At 39.0% G+C, this 19,524-nt stretch overlaps 2 non-coding genes across 2 annotated transcripts; both read left to right on the forward strand.

Annotated features, from left to right (window-relative positions):
* Positions 1–74, forward strand: trnai-aau (transfer RNA isoleucine (anticodon AAU)). Its single transcript has one exon. It is a non-coding gene; the product is annotated as a tRNA-Ile (tRNA).
* A 1,449-nt stretch (positions 75–1,523) lies between these two features.
* On the forward strand, positions 1,524–1,605 carry trnaf-aaa (transfer RNA phenylalanine (anticodon AAA)). Its single transcript has one exon. It is a non-coding gene; the product is annotated as a tRNA-Phe (tRNA).
* Positions 1,606–19,524: the final 17,919 nt, after the last annotated feature.

Consider the following 19,524-nt stretch of genomic DNA (forward strand, 5'->3'; position numbering starts at 1 on the left):
GGCCTGTTAGCTCAGTTGGTTAGAGCGTGGTGCTAATAACGCCAAGGTCGCGGGTTCGATCCCCGTTCGGGCCAGGCAGTCTCCTCCTCTCTTGCCAAAACCCGTTGCTTTCTTGCTGTGGTGAGATTGGTGGTAATGCAAAGACGCCACATACTGCCGACAGACGAGAGTGTTGCGGGAGAAGAGAGAAGTGATGGAAGATTGAAGAGTGTCCTAGGTGGAGCCAAGATGAAGTGTCACAATTGCCTAGGGGAGGATTTCAAATGTTTAAGATGGTAAAAATAACCGGAAATGATCCCCCAGTCCGGCGCAGTCTGACGTACTTCTGTCATATAAAGTGAAAGTAGATGTCGAACTGGAGCCTCACCATTTGCATAAGTGAGGCTCCAGTTATACATCTAGTTTCACTTTAAATGACAAAACTGAAGAGACTTAAAAGAGCTGGAGAGGATTTCTTACAACTTTTGAGCCGGCACAGTTTTCGAAAACGTTTTCTTCACGCTGCACTATACAACACAGACAGCCAAGAGTCTCCAAAACAAAACGAATTGACAGATAGGAGAAAAGTCCCACTCGTCCTAAAGTTCCCAAAATCCAGCACTGAGCGTAAACAAAGTGTTCAAGTAGCGTGGGAATGCAACCCCTAATCCTAGCTGGAGTTTGAGCGTCTGGTTCAGAGTTTGCTCAAGAGTTTACCTTTCACAGATGCGCAAAGATGAATGTTGAGGGTGCACGCTTCAAGGCGCCTTACAGTGCAGGGAGTGATTAGAGACGATTCGTGACGTGTGCTCGTTCCCATATACCGTACGCCCCGGGTTGCAGTGCTAGGATGACGTCCAATACCGCTTCGGCACGTAACGGCATTATATTCAAGTGCAGGACGTGAGGGTTTTATTTTGTTCGTTTTGTTCTGCTCTGCTTTGCTTTGTTTTGCTTTCCATGGCGTTCGTAAGAGCGTCAATAAAAAGGCGATTCCAGCGTCTAACACGAATATAAGAGCTATTTCAAGTGCGGCTTCTAAAATGCTTGTAGACATTTGTCTGTTGTTGATTGTTTTTTTGTGTCTAACAAAGTGCCATTTTCCTGTCCGGACGGGGAGACTTTATCATTCCCACATGAAGCAACCCTTAAGTCCTCTGAGGCGTGTCTGTCTGCAAGGTTTGTATTTTGGAAAGGTTTTTTTTTAACGGAGAACGACTTTGAAAAAGATTTCCGCCGGCGTCTCGCGATCCGTGTGAGATTGTAGCAAGAACATGGTGCGGCTTCTTAAATGCTTGTGGACATTTGTCTGTTGTTGATTGTTTCTTTGTGTCTAACAAAGTGCCATTTTCCTGTCCGGACGGGGAGACTTTATCATTCCCACATGAAGCCACCCTTAAGTCCTCTGAGGCGTGTCTGTCTGCAAGTCTTGTATTTTGGAAAGGTTTTTTTTTTAATGGAGAACGACTTTGAAAAAGGTTTCCGCCGGCGCCTCGCGATCCATGTGAGATTGTAGCAAGAACGCAGCAACAGTGGCGCGCGCTGTAGTCGTGGCCGAGTGGTTAAGGCGATGGACTAAAAATCCATTGGGGTCTCCCTGCGCAGGTTCGAATCCTGCCGACTACGGTGTCCTCCTCACGTCGTCGTGTGTCGGCGCAAGCAAGTGCCTTTCTGCTTTTCCTGGTGGTTTTAAAACGCGAGATCGCTTGTACCCGCTGCCTTGGAAAGAAATGTCTACATGTTTACTTGCACATTGTCTATTGTTTGTTTGTATATTGTCTTGATGCACTGTTTGCACTTTGTCTTGTTTTTGTCTTGTTTTTTACACTTGTTTTACAATCGAGAGACCTTCTGTAAGTAAGAATTCCATTGTACCAGTACCGGTTACATATGGCAATAAAGTTCAAGTTCAAATGCTTCAGCGTCCGCAAACTGCATTTTGCAGCTGGAAGCAGATGGCGACGCTTTTTGCGGTCGCGTGTCTTGTGCCCCATTTCCGGCCTTTAACATCGAATCAATAAAGCTGTTAGAACCGACACCATAGGTGCTTTTCTTACAACTTTCGATCTGACTCAGTTTCGGAATGCAATTCCTGAACACTGCGAGAGACAACCTACAGATGCAGCCATTCAAAATGAGCGGTAAAAACCCGTGGTACAGTAACCAACCCGCAGGGCACCGTAGGGCACCGCGGTAAGTGATTGGTTGGCCAAAATGACCGACAGGGGCACTCGTGGTGCATTGGTTAGTAGTGAAAAGATTTAATCATCTAATATCTGTACTGTGCACATTTTAATCCGCTTAGTTTTGAATATTTATATGGAATTTTACCACTAAAGGGAAATTTTAGTAGCTGAGCATAAAAAGAAGAGGAGCATAACGCATCTGAAGGTCATAAACGATATTAATTTAGGAACATAAACATTACTGTATGTACATAAACTGTACTGTGTATGGCTGGTCTTGATAGTTTAAAGAAAAAATTCACACCAGTCTTCCATTTCTCCCTAAACATTTTAAGCATGTAAGTTTTATGAAACGGTACCCAAATATGTGATTGCTGTATAGAATGAATTTTAATTTTTAAAAATTATTTAACACGAAAATTAAGCTGTTTACATCTTCCGCCTGAGAACAGTCACCCGTTGCTACCCAACGCAGAAACACAGCCAGTAACTAGCAAAGAGAGGACATTAGCTAGCCAATATGATAAAGAAATAAATGATTATTTTGTTTATTTCTTTTGCACATTTATTTGAACATTTCCATCGATTGTACAAGCACTTGGAAACTGTCCAATCCCTAGTTCATCAAGCATTTACCGGTCTGGTGCCGGTCTGTGTCTTCTAGGATATAATGCCAGCGAACTCTTGTTTTTATGTCCACTATAACTACGCTGGGCAAACGTTCCGAGGTCAAATTCTTCCAGCACGGGGGTACCTTTAAAGCGGAGACGACGGCACCGAAATTTTTTGGCGCGCCTTCTCTTTAAAGCCCTGGCCAAATATGAAGACAGTACGTACAGTTATAATTCAAACGGAATTAAAAACTACACATCCCAGTTACCATGGTGGTGCATGTGATCATTGCGTTTAACCAACGAAACAGGGCGAAAAATCAGTCACATGACTTTGGGGCAGAGTTTCGAAAGCTTAACCTATCAGCAACAAAGCAAAATTTACACGATAGGCTACCTCAAACTGTCAGTTACACGACTGTGTATGTCGCTTAAGCCACTCCTATTTGGCATTTTAGTTATGGAGGCGAGAAGACGCCCCCCCTCTGGGTGTCTGATTTGCCGCCATCTTTAACTGTTCGGTGTCCGAATCGGAGTAGCTACGCGTACGAAATAAAGTTAATCCCAACTACAAAACATATATTTTTGTGGTAAGAGGGCGCAAAACATCAGTATTTACTGCTATTAATTACTGTACGATTTATAGTTGAAATCTGAGCCTAGATATAAAGTTAGATATAAAGTTAAAATCTCGACAAAGCAATGTAGGAAATACAGAGAAAATAAATCCTTTCTGACATCTAAAATCAGTTTCGATCAAGGTCTCTAAAACGAACAAGAAAAAGAGGATTTTCGGAGGGCAATTACGCTGTGTTTATATAGAATAACTGATTTATGAGCAATCTAATTTCTTGTTCGTTTAAAACAGTGAAATGTCAGCTGCAAAAGATCGCACCAGAAACAGCACTCTCTCTGCCTGTCATAGACGTTCAGTAAAGGCTGAATGAAGTCATGTCAAGTACAATAATTCGGTGATCAATAATAACAGTTGTAGGACAGTATATAAGGAGGATAAGGATTTTGAAGTTGACTCGAAATCTGATAGGTAACCAGTGCAAGGACTTGAAAACAGGTGTAATGCATCCCTGATAGGATTCTTGCTGTCATATTCTGAACATATTGAAGATTGCTCAGTGTGGATTTAATTTCCCCAGTGAACAGGATGTGCATTTATTAATTCTAGAAAAAAATCCTTTCTTGATTTCTCTAGTTCCCTTTAAAATAAACTATTATTCCACAATGCAGAGTATTACATGGCCAGTATTTACACATGATATTTGTGATTTAAAGAAATTAACACAAGCAGCTTTTGGAGATTTAAGTGTTGGCTGAGTTATTGCAGGATAAAAGACTAGAGATGTTGGCAAGAAGAAGATAATTTGGGGAAAGCTGAGGAATACACTTATAACAAGAACACTTCCTAATGGGGTTAGGCATACTTTTGATGAAGATGATGAAGTTAACAGACTATATGTTTACATAGATACTGAAATAAGGATTGTATTTTAGATTATGTGTAGTTGCTGGCATTGAACTGTGTGTTGGATGCACATGAATTGAAGGAATGGGCAAACATAGCTGATGCGGATCCACAGAGCCAGCATATTAAGATGTTTATACTTAGAGGCAATTTGTTTAAATAACTAGGTATGGATACTGATGTGCAAGAGAGGTGGAAAGGCTGTTTCCTTAAGCAAGCACTATAAAATATTTTATTCTCAGTGAGATGCTGCCATTTCATCGTGGGTTTCTAACACTGTGTATAGTTCCATCCACACAGTGCCTTTACTTCCATCCATTTCTAATCTCTTTATCCAGTACAGAGGATTTGGAGCCTATCCCAGTAAGCAACGGACACAAGGCAGAATACACCCTGGACATAGCGCCAGTCCATCACAGGACAGACAGACACAAACACACACACACCAGGGCCAGTTTTCCCATAAACCAATTAACTTACCAGTATGTTTTGGAGTGCGAGAGGGAGTCATATCACACATATGGAGAAAAACCATGTAACCCAGAGAGAACATGTAAACCCCTCACACACAGGATGGCAGGAATTGAACCTAGGACCCCAGTGCTGCAAGATAGCAATGCTAACCACTTCGCCACCATTATAAATGGATGGATATCTTAGTTATCTTTCTAGTTCACAGGTTTGCATGCATAATTTAATTTTGAAAGCCACTGAGACATCAGGTACTACTGTTGTATTTATGAAAAAGAAACAAAACAAAAAAACATACTAACAACTGAGCCATCCTACTCCTTAGTTAATACATTTTATTATTCATAAACAGTTAACATTGTTAGCAAAATATTTTGAATTATATTTAACCCTATTTTTTCTTTAGTTTTGTATTTAACTTATTATATGATAGTCAGACTTAATGTATATTTGAACAATGAAAATATATTTTTACAAGATGCGGGGGAAAGTGCAACAGCTTATTACAGTGCTAAATTTAATATTATCGATTGCTAATAGTTTATGCTAACACTTAACTTTCTTAATTAGATCTATTTAAAACAGTGAACTAAGTGTAACATACAGATGCAGCCATTCAAAGTGCGCGGTACAGACACCGCGGTACAGATACCGCAGGTATGATGACGCGGGATACCACGGTGCGTGATTGGTTGACCGACAGGGGCACTCATGGTCCATTGGTCTGTCGTAGAAAGACTTACTGTAAACATCTTTACTGTGCTCGTTGTAGATATTGAATTTTACCACTGAAGGGAAATCTTAGTAGCTGAGCATAAAAAGAATAGGAGCATACTGTAACGCGTGTGAAGGCCATAAACGATATTAATTTTGGAACATAAACATACAGTATATAGCTGGTCTTGGTACTTTAAAGAAAAAAATACACACCAGTATTCCATTTCTCCCTAAACATTGTAAGCTTCGAAGTCTTTAACTAACGTGATACCGGAGTCAACAAGCATACTTTTAGAATTTGATTAAAAGGGAATATAATATGGAATCGCGTATCTCAAGAATTTAATAACGGTATGATTATATCCGTGTACTGCGGCAGGGCTGTGTAGGGCTGTTTCGCCTGCCTGATCATGCGAGCTGTCTTGTAGCCTACTGGTCTAGGTGCGTGCCTACCAACTGGCAGGTTGTGTGTTCGAATCCAGCTGGTGCTGGACTTTTATTTTAACAAACATTTCTTCGAAAAAATAGGTAAGCGATATTATGGACAATCAGTTGACAAATCCATTTCCTTTTTCTGATCACTCGCTTTCTGGCTACACATCTCACCTGTCCTGTTCTTTGTTTTCCTGGTTTGCTGATTATGCCTGCTGCGGTCCATTCCTACCCTCACACCTAAAGAAAACTATTTTAAATTTCTTGGCGCAGTTCATTAACCCTTGTATGTGCTGTCCGCGCCCAAAATGCAATTTTAAGAAAGTCAAAAACCGTGCTCAAATGCAATTTTCAAAGTGCAATGAAATACAATATTGTTGTCGCTGCTGTTCTGGTTGTTTTTATCCCGTAAAGCGTTTTGAGAAGCCACCTTTAAAGGCGATATATGTTGTAGAACCGCTGATTCTTATGGAATGTGTTCCGCAGGAGATTCAAATTTTTATTTATTTTTTAATCGCGTATCTAAGGAAGTCTCAGTATAACTTTGTTCATGAACAAACAGTGGCATGTTACATTGTCATTGTTTTTTTTAACAAGGCTCGCCAGCTAATGTGAATCGAAACCTGTCTTGCTAGCTTTTAAAGTCGTGCATGTGTAAACGACAATTGAAAAAGAGAAAAAAAGACCTGACTGACAAGCCGATACATACTCTTAGAGTTTGATTAATAGGGAATATAATACGAAAAAACCATAAGGGACTTAAAAGCTAAAGGAGATGCTTCATATTGCTTGACTAATTTTAAAAACTAAGTTATAAATGCAGACGCTCCCTCGGTGACGCGCCGGGTGTAAATATCAAAGTATACATTCCCAACAAGAATTGTACCCATCTGTCATGCAAATAAAACACCTTGAATTGAATTGAATTGAGGGAGATAGGGGGACAAATATACTGTAGACAGGCCTCAAGGCAAATAAGATACTTATGGGTACGCAGGCATTCAAGACAGCAACATACAAAACGTTTGCACGTACTGAGTTAAGTTATTACTTGGTTTTCAAAGTGCAATGAAATACAATATTGTTGTTGCTGCTGTTCTGGTTGTTTTTATCCCGTAAAGCGTTTTGAGAAGCCACCTTTAAAGGCGATATATGTTGTAGAACCGCTGATTCTTATGGAATGTGTTCCGCAGGAGATTCAAATTTTTATTTATTTTTTAATCGCGTATCTAAGGAAATCTCAGTATAACTTTGTTCATGAACAAACAGTGGCATGTTACATTGTCATTGTTTTTTTTAACAAGGCTCGCCAGCTAATGTGAATCGAAACCTGTCATGCTAGCTTTTAAAGTCGTGCATGTGTAAACGACAATTGAAATAGAGAAAAAAAGACCTGACTGACAAGATTTAATTAATGCAGATCAGTAAATCAAGGGACAAAACAACTATTGCGCCCGGGTCCTCAATGCGCTTTGATGTGCTAATGCGTTGGTTTAACAGTCCGGGTGTGGCAAGCCCCCAATGTCTCCCGACTTCGGCAAAAGGCACCCGCCTTTCATTGGAAGACAATGAACACACTCTAGCCGTACAGGTGAATATAGCATAAAAGACACCAAGGGATTGGGTGAGCTCCCATCGCAAAAAAAAAAACTGCGAACCTGCACTACAGCGACCATAGTACAGTATGGAGACCAAGACCTTTTACGGGAAGAGACGAGGTGCTTCTGCCGCCCCAGCTTCCAAAGAGCGAAGGGTAAGCAAATACAGCAGACTTCATCTGAAATACGCGATTACAGCGCATATTACAAGGTATTATTGCCGTTTTGAATTTTAAATTCAATTATAATTATTTCTTCGTAGCCTGTTCTTCAAGAAAACACCGCACGGGCGAAACGATCTACCACAAGGACAGTAAAAAAGAAAGCGGTAAGACGGAAAAAAAGAAAAGTTTATTTTGACTTCTGTTCCGCGACTGATGAATACTACTGTGTGACTTTATTTCTTACATGACTTATGTTATTTTGCCACAGGCCGTGGGTCTCTGCTCTCGGCCACTGGCCAGGGTGCCAACCTGTAGAAGCAGCACCTGTATGGAGACATTTCGGCAGCAGCGGGAGCAATACGATGCATTACTGGGGAGGACTGGGAGGCTAGAGACACTCCTGAAAATGCAGAGGAAGGAGACAGTATGTTCCAGCAGTCAAACAGTTGAGCAGCTGTCTCCTGAAAAGTGCCTCTCCCCGCCGCGCAGGTTGCAATGCCTGGCGGAAGCTCTGCCCCCCGCAGAGCACACACCGCCTCAGGACACTCCATCCCGGCCTCTCAGTTCACCACCGCGCAGGACTCTGTTGATGCTGTCCCCGCCGGCTATCTCCCCCCAGGAAGCACAGCGGAATTCACAGATGCCAGTGGGACGAATAATTCTCCCAGATGTCCAACTGCTACCCATCACCCAGGAGATGGAGGGGGGGTTGTACTTGCAGTGCATCGGCATAGACGGGAAAGCAAGAGCCGACCGCTACGCCGCCCTCGTGTTTCGAAATCTTGTGACTTTTGAAATTTACTGGGGGTGGACCACGTCTGTAAATTTCGATGGGTCCAGAGGCAAAAGTGCCTTGCCTTGCAATCTCCGGGAAACCATTAGTACGATGGTGAATCGGAGATTCTCAACCCTTGCTGCGTACGACTGGAAAAGAATTCGTGATCGGATCAACGAAATGCTTCGTAGGAGGAGGCGGTCTTTTCCTCTTGTCTAACAGTCTGTCCACAAACAAAACATTCCTGTTAGACAAGAGGAATTGAAAAAAAAACAATGTTGTCAATGAAAACCGGTGTGTGTGTCTCTCCCTGCTGGATGTCCCTCTCACAAACTGCTGAATGAATAAAATAATTTTATTGAAAACGAGTTTGCGATTGTCTGGTCTTTAAATTCTGGAGATACGCGATTCCATATTATATTCCCTTTTAATCAAATTCTAAAAGTATGCTTGTTGACTCCGGTATCGCGTTAGTTAAAGACTTCGATGCTTAAAATGTTTAGGGAGAAATGGAATACTGGTGTGTATGTTTTCTTTAAAGTACCGAGACCAGCCATATACTGTATGTTTAAGTTCCAAAATTAATATCGTTTATGGGCTTCACACGCGTTGCAGTATGCTCAGGCACTAAGTAAAAGGAGATGCTTCGTATTGCTTGACTAATTTTAAAAACTAAGTTATAAATGCAGGCGCTGCTCTGGTGCGTCGGCTCCTACACAGTGCCTGTCTGCTGTAAGCGTTACAATATACATACCCAACACTGCTTGTACCCATCTGTCATGCAAATAAAACACCTTGAATTGAATTGAATTGAGGGGAGAAGGGGGGGATACTAAAGCCAATACTGGCTCAATGGGCTTTGACGTGCTAATGCGTTGGTTTAACAGTCCGGGTGTGGCAGGCTTCCAATGTCGACTCGATTGGAAGACAATGAACGTACAGATGCAGCCATTCAAAATGCGTGCGTTATTTTGCGGCATACCCCGGTGGGCGTGTCGCGGCATCACGCAGTGTCACGCAGTGTGACGTGGTTAATCGCGCGTCATTTGACGCTCTGCCGGAAACTATCCGGCGTCACCTTGTAAAACCGCCAGGGGGAGCTTAACCTCTCATGTACAGCATTTGAGCCTTTAATTTTGAACAGTGTATTACAGCATGTTAATCTTCAGTCATTAAAATGTTGGTATATTTTATGAAAGCAAGATTGCTCAGTTGGACAAAAGTACACAACCTACCTTTATCAGAAATATTTATGCATCAAAGCCTTTACCGAAGATATTACTAATAGTATTAATAATGGATGACTTTGGACAAGCTGTATACTCAAAGTATAATTTCTTTAGCACATTTGTACAAGCACTTGGAATCTGTCCAAGCCATACTTTGTCAGGCATTTTGTTTTACTTCAACGGGCATAAAAACTTCCTTGCTTTTAACAGGGCGTTTCATAATTTCTAACTACGAAAATGATTTAAAATGCGACACCTATCATTCAACTAGAGCTTAAAATATCACAAGGAAAAATACACACCGGTATTCCATTTCTCCCTAAACATTGTAAGCTTCGAAGTCTTTAACTAACGTGATACCGGAGTCAACAAGCATACTTTTAGAATTTGATTAAAAGGGAATATAATATGGAATCGCGTATCTCAAGAATTTAATAACGGTATGATTATATCCGTGTACTGCGGCAGGGCTGTGTAGGGCTGTTTCGCCTGCTTGCTCATGCGAGCTGACTGTAGCTGACTGGTCTAGGTGCGTGCCTGCCAACGGGCAGGGTGTGTGCTCGAATCCAGCTGGTGCTGAACCTTCCAGTTTTATTTATTTATTTTTTAATCGCGTAACATATTACCGTATGCAAACTGTACTGTATACAGTATGTATATGTATATTTAATGTCTTAACTGTGCCCGTTTAATTGAATATTAAAAAATTATTTAACACGAACATTAAGCTGTTTACATCTTCCGCCTGAGAACAGTCACCCGTTGCTACCCAACGCAGAATGGTGATTGGCTGACACCATCTGACACCCCTCTGATTGGAGAAAAAAGACGTGCTAGTTTGCTATACATACTGTAACAGGAAGAGGATTTCTTTCTATTCAAAACGTGTATTTTAAAAGTTTAAGAAGTAAAAACTTTACAGCGTACACAGATTTCTAAACTGATCAGGATCGTTATCTTTGTCTTATGCATAATAATATTCACCGCTCTGTGCAGCAAATTAATAATAAACTTTATTTTATATAGCGTTTTAAACGAATAAGTAATTAGATTGCTCATAAACCTAATCACTTGCTTTTTCTTTTTATTTAGGCTCAGATTTCAACTATAGATCGTATTATTAATAACCATAATAACAACCAACCAACAAAAACAACCATATAAACATAATACCAACCAAAAACATAGATAACAACCACAATACAAAATCAAATATATCAAACCATTTTACTCTCGCAAAGTCCTCCAATTATCATAATCCCGCCCCTTATGCAAAACCAAACCTTCCTCCCATCCCAGTTTATCCTGTTTATCATAAACAAAATCCACCTCAATTTTCAACATAAAGCATTACACAAAATCAATACCTCAACACTCCATACTCAACAACGATAATTCACAAACAGCCAGAACATGTAACTACACATTCCCAAACAGACCTAATTTCCATAGCCCCGCCCCTTATGCAAAACCAACATCCCTCCCCTGTTCTCTCTCTCCCCTGGCGGTTGTAATTGTTTTTATTTTCAAATAAATTTTAGCAAAGTCATGCATTTTAAAAATCTTAAGATTTTTATATTTATGTCTTTATTTAGTGGTTTCATTAGTGACAAAGGCTAAACTTTCTTGGAAAAATGTCTTTTATGTAAACCATGTTTGCTATTTATTCATTCAGGGCTAAAATATGTTCATTGTATTCTAATGAAAGAAGGGTTCCTTTCGCCGTAGTCGGGAGCCTAGCCTTTAACTAGTAAGTACTGTACTTACTGGGTTTTTGAGGGGGGGGGGAGTGTCTTTCGCTGGAAATCTCGCCTCCTACTTTGAAAATACCCGTGAGACCGGTTCAATTCGTCGCAGCCAGCACTCCTGCAGAGAGGGGGGTTGTACTTGCAGTGTATGCAGTACACGCGTTATGCTCTTCGTTAATGTCTAAGCCGGAACATATCATTATATCTCATTTTGTATTTCTTAAAAAAAATCGTTTTCCCAGCCTAACAGTATTGTTTTTAACCTGTAAATTTGCTGGACAGAGAGGTGAACATTATTACACAGAAGACAAAGATAGCGATTTACGTTGCATTGTGTATCGTGCTGCTTTAATACAGTTTTAAATAATTGGAAGTCTAAACAGTATCAGCTTTATTTATGGGTTTTAAATAAAGGTGATTTAAACGCGATTTAAATCAATATAAATGTTTATATTGTAACGCATAGGTGACTATTCATTGTTATTAAAATGACTTAAATTCGATCATGTTGTGATATTTAGAAATATACATTTGTTTGGTGCGAGTGAAGTTTTATTTAATCTCTGAGCCATACTGATTCTTCTGGAAGCCAGTTTCCGCCAGGGAGTAAAAAAAAACACACTATGGTATTCTCTCCAATGCAGTGCAGTTAAAAACATACCTCTGATGCTGCTCCTAAATGAATATCGTTTATGACCATCAGAAGCTTTATGCTCCTTTTCTTTTTTCCAGTGGATTGAACAGGGAGAGGCATTTCATGATGTACTTTTCACTGATGAAACAACAGTGGCTCTGGAACAGTTTTCAACCATGTCGTTTTATAAAAAGGGGAGATATGTACACGTTACTGAAGCTAAACGTTTAGCCTTTGTCACTAATGTAAACACTAAATAAAGACGTATAGAAATCCCTACGTTACAGACTGTATATGGCTGGTATTGGTAGTTTAAAGAAAAAATACACACCAGTATTCCACTTTCTCCCTAAACATTTTAAGCATCAGAGTCTTACATGTGGTTATTTATTGCATAATTTAATTTTGAAAGCCACTGAGACATCAGGTACTACTGTTGTATGGTACAAGTGTGGTACTTTTAGGGGTACCACGGTACAGAACACTAGTTATTTAAATATGATTGATAGATAAATAGGCCCACTTTATTCATCCTGAAGAAGATAGAAGACATCCTGATGTCTTAACACAGATACTACAGTGCTTAAGTACTACTCACGTATATGTTTCTAGGTTTATATTATGCATTTCATACGGTCAAATTACTTTTGAGCAACTAATAAGAAGCGCGAAACGGTATGCGTTTTAGTTTCGTTTCGTGCTGGGACCCGTGGATTGATTAGAGATATCAAGTACATACAAGTCATTTTTTAAATGTTGTAGTTCGTCTTGAAAAAATGTTACGAGTACATCATCTATCAACAATTACACAGGTTCTGTTTCCATATTGCGGATTTTGGTTACGTAATATTATGTTCTAGATTTCACGTTGTGAATATATGATTTGGGCAAACAGAGCCGCAAAGAAGTACATTATGGGTGGTTGTTTTTTTTTTGCAGTTTTATCTAGAACAAGCGATGCTTAAACCTTTGTCTGATTCTTGTGAAACTATCCACACGACAGTTACAGTACCTAGGAGTTGACTTCAGTGATGTCACTGATGGGATGTTTCTAAAAATCCATCCTCTGTAAAACGTCTTCTCTAGTTGTCCTGCATATGTATTCGCTAATGAAGCTGTGTGTTCTGAGCCTGGATCTCTACATTTGTGTATGAACCAGCTTAGAGGGCTAAAGACAGCTTGTGTTTAAATTGAGTGTAAGGCAATTTATGCTTCTAAAGTCATGGTCACCATTTTTGTACTGTGCTGTAAACTTGTTCTGTGCCAAGTCACATTATTTTGTAGCGTTTTTATAGCGTTATCAAATCCGGTGGCGCGGTGTTAGTTTCCTGACTCCCATGTCACATGGTCTGTGATTGAAACCTGTAATACCGGTTTAATTCGTCACAGCCAGCACTCCGGTTGTAAAGTAGAAGCAGGCGAGATTTCCAGCGAAAAACACCTCCCCCTTCTTCAGGTGTGAGGGTCTTCTGCTCAGAATGAAACGCTAAAATGTAATGTAGGCTCTGAATGGGTTCAATTGTGATTTGGGCTTGATTAAGGTCGCTGCCTTTCATCTAAAACCCTACCTGAATCCTTCTAAACTAAAAATCAGTGTTAGTGAGTTCTAAATAAAGAGGTATCCAGGTAACAGTGAAACGGGCGGACAGTCTGGGGAGATCGCCCGTTTTCCATGTAAATAGTTCCCTGGTTCCGCACCCCTTGGTGTTTCTCTCGCTCTCTCTCGGGTCACCTGATCATTAGCTCGAAAGATTTCAGTGCTTTGTGTATATTCTAATGGTAGTGGGGGCAGGGTGTGTGGAAACAGGTTTGGTTGAAATTGCATTGGAGATCTATGTTCTTCACACCTGAAACATTTTCTCTGAAAGCATTTTCTTCGCTGTTTAACCGATCTTGTTACAGCATGTTACAGTTTACTATTATTAACCATATTAATTTTAAGTGCTTAATGTAAAATCTTGTAAAAATATATTTTCATTGTTCAAATATACATTAAGTCTGACTATCATATAATAAGTTAAATACAAAACTAAAGAAAAAATAGGGTTAAATATAATTCAAAATATTTTGCTAACAATGTTAACTGTTTATGAATAATAAAATGTATTAGCTAAGGAGTAGGATGGCACAGTTGTTAGTATGTTTTTTGTTTTGTTTCTTTTTCATAAATACAACAGTAGTACCTGATGTCTCAGTGGCTTTCAAAATTAAATTATGCATGCAAACCTGTGAACTAGAAAGATAACTAAGATATCCATCCATTTATAATGGTGGCAAAGTGGTTAGCATTGCTATCTTGCAGCACTGGGGTCCTAGGTTCAATTCCTGCCATCCTGTGTGTGTGGGGTTTACATGTTCTCTCTGGGTTACATGGTTTTTCTCCATATGTGTGATATGACTCCCTCTCGCACTCCAAAACATACTGGTAAGTTAATTAGTTTATGGGAAACCTGGCCCTGGTCTGTGTGTGTTTGTGTCTGTCTGTCCTGTGATGGACTGGCGCTATGTCCAGGGTGTATTCTGCCTTGTGTCCGTTGCTTACTGGGATAGGCTCCAAATCCTCTGTACTGGATAAAGAGATTAGAAATGGAAGTAAAGGCACTGTGTGGATGGAACTATACACAGTGTTAGAAACCCACTATGAAATGGCAGCATCTCACTGAGAATAAAATATTTTATACTGCTGGCTTAAGGAAACAGCCTTTCCACCTCTCTTGCACATCAGTATCCATACCTAGTTATTTAAACAAATTGCCTCTAATTATAAACATCTTAATATGCTGGCTCTGTGGATCCGCATCAGCTATGTTTGCCCATTCCTTCAATTCATGTGCATCCAACACACAGTTAAATGCCAGCAACTACACATAATCTAAAATACAATCCTTATTTCAGTATCTATGTAAACATATAGTCTGTTAACTTCATCATCTTCATCAAAAGTATGCCTAACCCCATTAGGAAGTGTTCTTGTTATAAGTGTATTCCTCAGCTTTCCCCAAACTATCTTCTTCTTGCCAACATCTCTAGTCTTTTATCCTGCAATAACTCAGCCAACACTTAAATCTCCAAAAGCTGCTTGTGTTAATTTCTTTAAATCACAAATATCATATGTAAATACTGGCCATGTAATACTCTGCATTGTGGAATAATAGTTTATTTTAAAGGGAACTAGAGAAACTAAGAACTAGAGAAATCAAGAAAGGCTTTTTTTCTAGAATTAATAAATGCACATCCTGTTCACTGGGGAAATTAAATCCACACTGAGCAATCTTCAATATGTTCACAATATGACAGCAAGAATCCTATCAGGGATGCATTACACCTGTTTTCAAGTCCTTGCACTGGTTACCTATCAGATTTCGAGTCAACTTCAAAATCCTTATCCTCCTTATGTACTGTCCTACAACTGGTATTATTGATCTCCGAATTATTGTACTTGACATGACTTCATTCAGCCTTTCCTGAACGTCTATGACAGGCAGAGAGAGTGCTGTTTCTGGTGCGATCTTTTACAGCTGACATTTCACTGTTTTAAACGAACAAGAAATTAGATTGCTCATAAATCACTTATTCTATATAAACACAGCGTAATTGCCCTCCGAAAATCTTCTTTTTCTTGTTCGTTTTAGAGACCTTGATCGAAACTGATTTTAGATGTCAGAAAGGATTTATTTTCTCTGTATTTCCTACATTGCTTTGTCGAGATTTTAACTTTATATCTAGGCTCAGATTTCAACTATAAATCGTACAGTAATTAATAGCAGTAAATACTGATGTTTATACATAAAAAAGTCATGCCTTGGAGTATAGACCCCCAAAGGAATGCCATAGACTCAAACTGCAAAATAAACACATACAGAAAGAAAGTATTTGTATTGTAATTGCAAATCCTGGTACTGTATGAGTGATTGGTATGACTTTCCTCATTACAAATCTCTTATTAGAATTTAAATTTCTCTGTAACTCCAGGTCAGAACAGAGAAAATGTAACTGCCTTAAGGAGTTTACGATTATGAAAAATAGAAGGATAAGCATGATACGTATGTCTTCTGTCATTTTCTAAGTCATGTTACTGAGCACCAAATCTTATTGAGAATATGAATCCATTTAAGGTTTATACCATTAAAGTAACGGTTTATTCCATGCTGAAAATGTTTGTACCAGACTTTTTTGAGGCCTGTTTAATTGTGTCTGAAGTCTGATGTTGTAAATTTTATTGTTAAAAAGATCCATGAAAATGTCACTACTAAAGTTAGCTGGTACTGTTGGTACTGTAAGTGGCAAGTAGAGCTCATATTTTAGATTTTGTGTAGTTGCTAGCGTTGAACTGTGTGTTGGATGCACTTGAATGAAGCGACGGACACAAGGCAGAATACACCCTGGACATAGCGCCAGTCCATCACAGGACAGACACAAACACACACACACCAGGGCCAGTTTAAATCTAACCTCAGAACCTTTCTTTTCAGAAGACTTAGTGTCTGTATCTGCTTCATTTTCTAATTTTGGTAGCACCTCTACCTGCTGGTCTTTCTTATATGCATTTACTTTGTAATCTGTGGTCCTTTTATCTGTTTTTACATCTACTGTATTGCTTTGAGATGCCACCTTTAATGGTGATATATCAAATAAAGTTTTTTATTATTGTTATAGGGAAACATGATCAGATTGTCCCTGGTTCAGAAAAAAAAGATCTAAAGTATACTAGTTTGTCACTCTTCTAATTCCCTTTGCTAAATGACTTTTCATACTAATCTGATCAATCTAACTGCCAGTTTTCTGTGCTTTCTCTATCCTGCTAGATTTGCAATTATTCTGAAAATTTTCATCTTGAAATAACTCATTTCTAAATACCTTTTTCACTGTTAACATCTTGCAGCAACTCTGCGACAAAATATACACTCTGACAGTTCATCCTGCTACCAACATTAAATAAAACAAATCTTAAGATTTCTATATTTATGTCTTTATTTAGTGGTTTCATTAGTGACAAAGGCTAAACTTTCTTGGAAAAATGTCTTTTATGTGTTGCGGAAAAAACTGACTTGCTTTAACAAAATATGTTTACAAATCCTTTCACCTGGCATTTTCGTAGTTAGAAATTATGGAACGCTCTATTAAAAGCAAGGGAGTTTTTATGTCCGTTGCAGTTCTTTTGCAACATGAATATAATTATATCGTTATTAATTTCTTGAGATACGCGATTCCATATTATATTCCCTTTTAATCAAATTCTAAAAGTATGCTTGTTGACTCCGGTATCGTGGTAGTTAAAGACTTCGATGCTTAAAATGTTTAGGGAGAAATGGAATACTGGTGTGTATGTTTTCTTTAAAGTACCGATACCAGCCATATACTGTATGTTTAAGTTCCAAAATTAATATCGTTTATGGACTTCACACGCGTTGCAGTATGCTCCTATTCTTTTTATGCTCAGGCACAAAGTAAAAGGGGATGCTTCATATTGCTTGACTAATTTTAAAAACTAAGTTAGAAATGCAGACGCTCCCTCGGTGCGCTGCTCTGGTGCGCCAGCTCTTACACAGTGCCTGTCTGCCGTAAGCGTTACAATATACATACCCAACACTGCTTGTACCCATCTGTCATGCAAATAAAACACCTTGAATTGAATTGAATTGAGGGGAGAGGGGGGGAATACTAAAGCCAATACTGGCTCAATACCCTCGATGGGCTTTGACGTGCTAATGCGTTGGTTTAAGAGTCCGGGTGTGGCAGGCTTCCAATGTCAACTCGACTCGATTGGAAGACAATGAACGTATTTTGTGATATTTAGAAATATAAATTTGTTTGGTGCGAGTGAGGTTTTATTTAATCTCTGACCAAGGGAAACGTTTCATTTTTTTCAAAGAAATGTTTGTTAAAAAATAAAGTCATAGTTCTATGGGATTCAATCACAGACCATGTGACATGGGAGTCACGAAACTACTGTAACACACAGCGCCACCAGATTTAATAACGCAATAAAAACGCTATAAAATAATGTGACTAGGCACAGAAAAAGTTTACAGCACAGTACGATAATAAATGCTGACCATGACTTTAGAAGCATAAATTACCTTACACTCAATTTAAACACAAGCTGTCTTTCTGTATGAACCTCTAAGCTGGTTCATACAGAAAATGTAGAAATGCTTTAGCCTGATTATGATTAAAAAACACATAATTAAACACGCGTTTGCGATTTAAATCAGAACACGATTTAAATCAATATAAATGTTTATATTGTAACGCATACTGTCCAGCCTCCATTTCTCTATAAAAATTTACTCTGTTGCACACACACACACAATAGAAGGAGGAACCGCTGTCAGAAGGGAAGATATGTTCAAAATATCGCAAATATCGATCATGTTGCGATATTTTGAAATATAAAAGTCAATTGATTGTCCATAATATCGCTATTCTATTTTTTCGAAGAAATGTTTGTTAAAAGAAGAGTCTAGCACCAGCTGGATTCGAACACACAACCTACCAGTTGCGAGGCACGCACCTAGACCAGTCGGCTACAACACAGCTCGCATGAACAGGCAGGCGAAACAGCCCTACACAGCCCTGTCGCAGCACACGAATACCATTATTAAATTCCTTAGATACGCGATTCCATATTATATTCCCTTTTAATCAAATTCTAAAAGTATGCTTGTTGACTCCGGTATCACGTTAGTTAAAGACTTCAAAGCTTAAAATGTTTAGGGAGAAATGGAATACTGGTGTGTATTTTTTTCTTTAAAGTACCAAGACCAGCTATATACTGTATGTTTATGTTCCAAAATTAATATCGTTTATGGCCTTCACACGCGTTACAGTATGCTCCTATTCTTTTTATGCTCAGCTACTAAGATTTCCCTTCAGTGGTAAAATTCAATATCTACAACGGGCACAGCAAAGACGTTTACTGTAAGTCTTTCTACGACAGACCAACGAACCACGAGTGCCCCTGTTGGTCAACCAATCACTTACTGCGGTGCCACGCATCATCTTGCGTCATACTGAGCGACGTCACCTGCGGTACGTGTCTGTGACGCGCACTTTGAATGGCTGCATCTGTATTTTAGCCCTAAATGAATTAATAGCAAACATGGTTTACATAAAATACATTTTTCCAAGAAAGTTTATAATAATACGATCTGAGCCTACTTTAAAAATAAAGGAAAAGCATTTTCAGAGAGCAATCACACTGTGTTTATGTAGAAAAAGCGATTAGGTTTATGAGCAATCTAATTACCTAATCGCTTAAAACGCTATATAAAATAAAGTTTATTTAGAGATGAATGATCAGTGTGGTAGTTTAAATAATGTGAGTCAGGAAACTAACACAGCGCCACCGGATTTAATAACGCAATAAAAACGCTATAAAATAATGTGACACAGTACAGCACAGTACAATAATACTGACCATGACTTTAGAAGCATAAATTACCTTACACTCAATTTAAACACAAGCTGTCTTTCTGTATGAACCTCTAAGCTGGTTCA

Source organism: Atractosteus spatula, unplaced genomic scaffold (genome assembly GCF_055471065.1).
Source record: "Atractosteus spatula isolate fAtrSpa1 unplaced genomic scaffold, fAtrSpa1.hap1 Scaffold_16, whole genome shotgun sequence".
In the NCBI taxonomy this organism is placed as follows: domain Eukaryota; kingdom Metazoa; phylum Chordata; class Actinopteri; order Semionotiformes; family Lepisosteidae; genus Atractosteus; species Atractosteus spatula.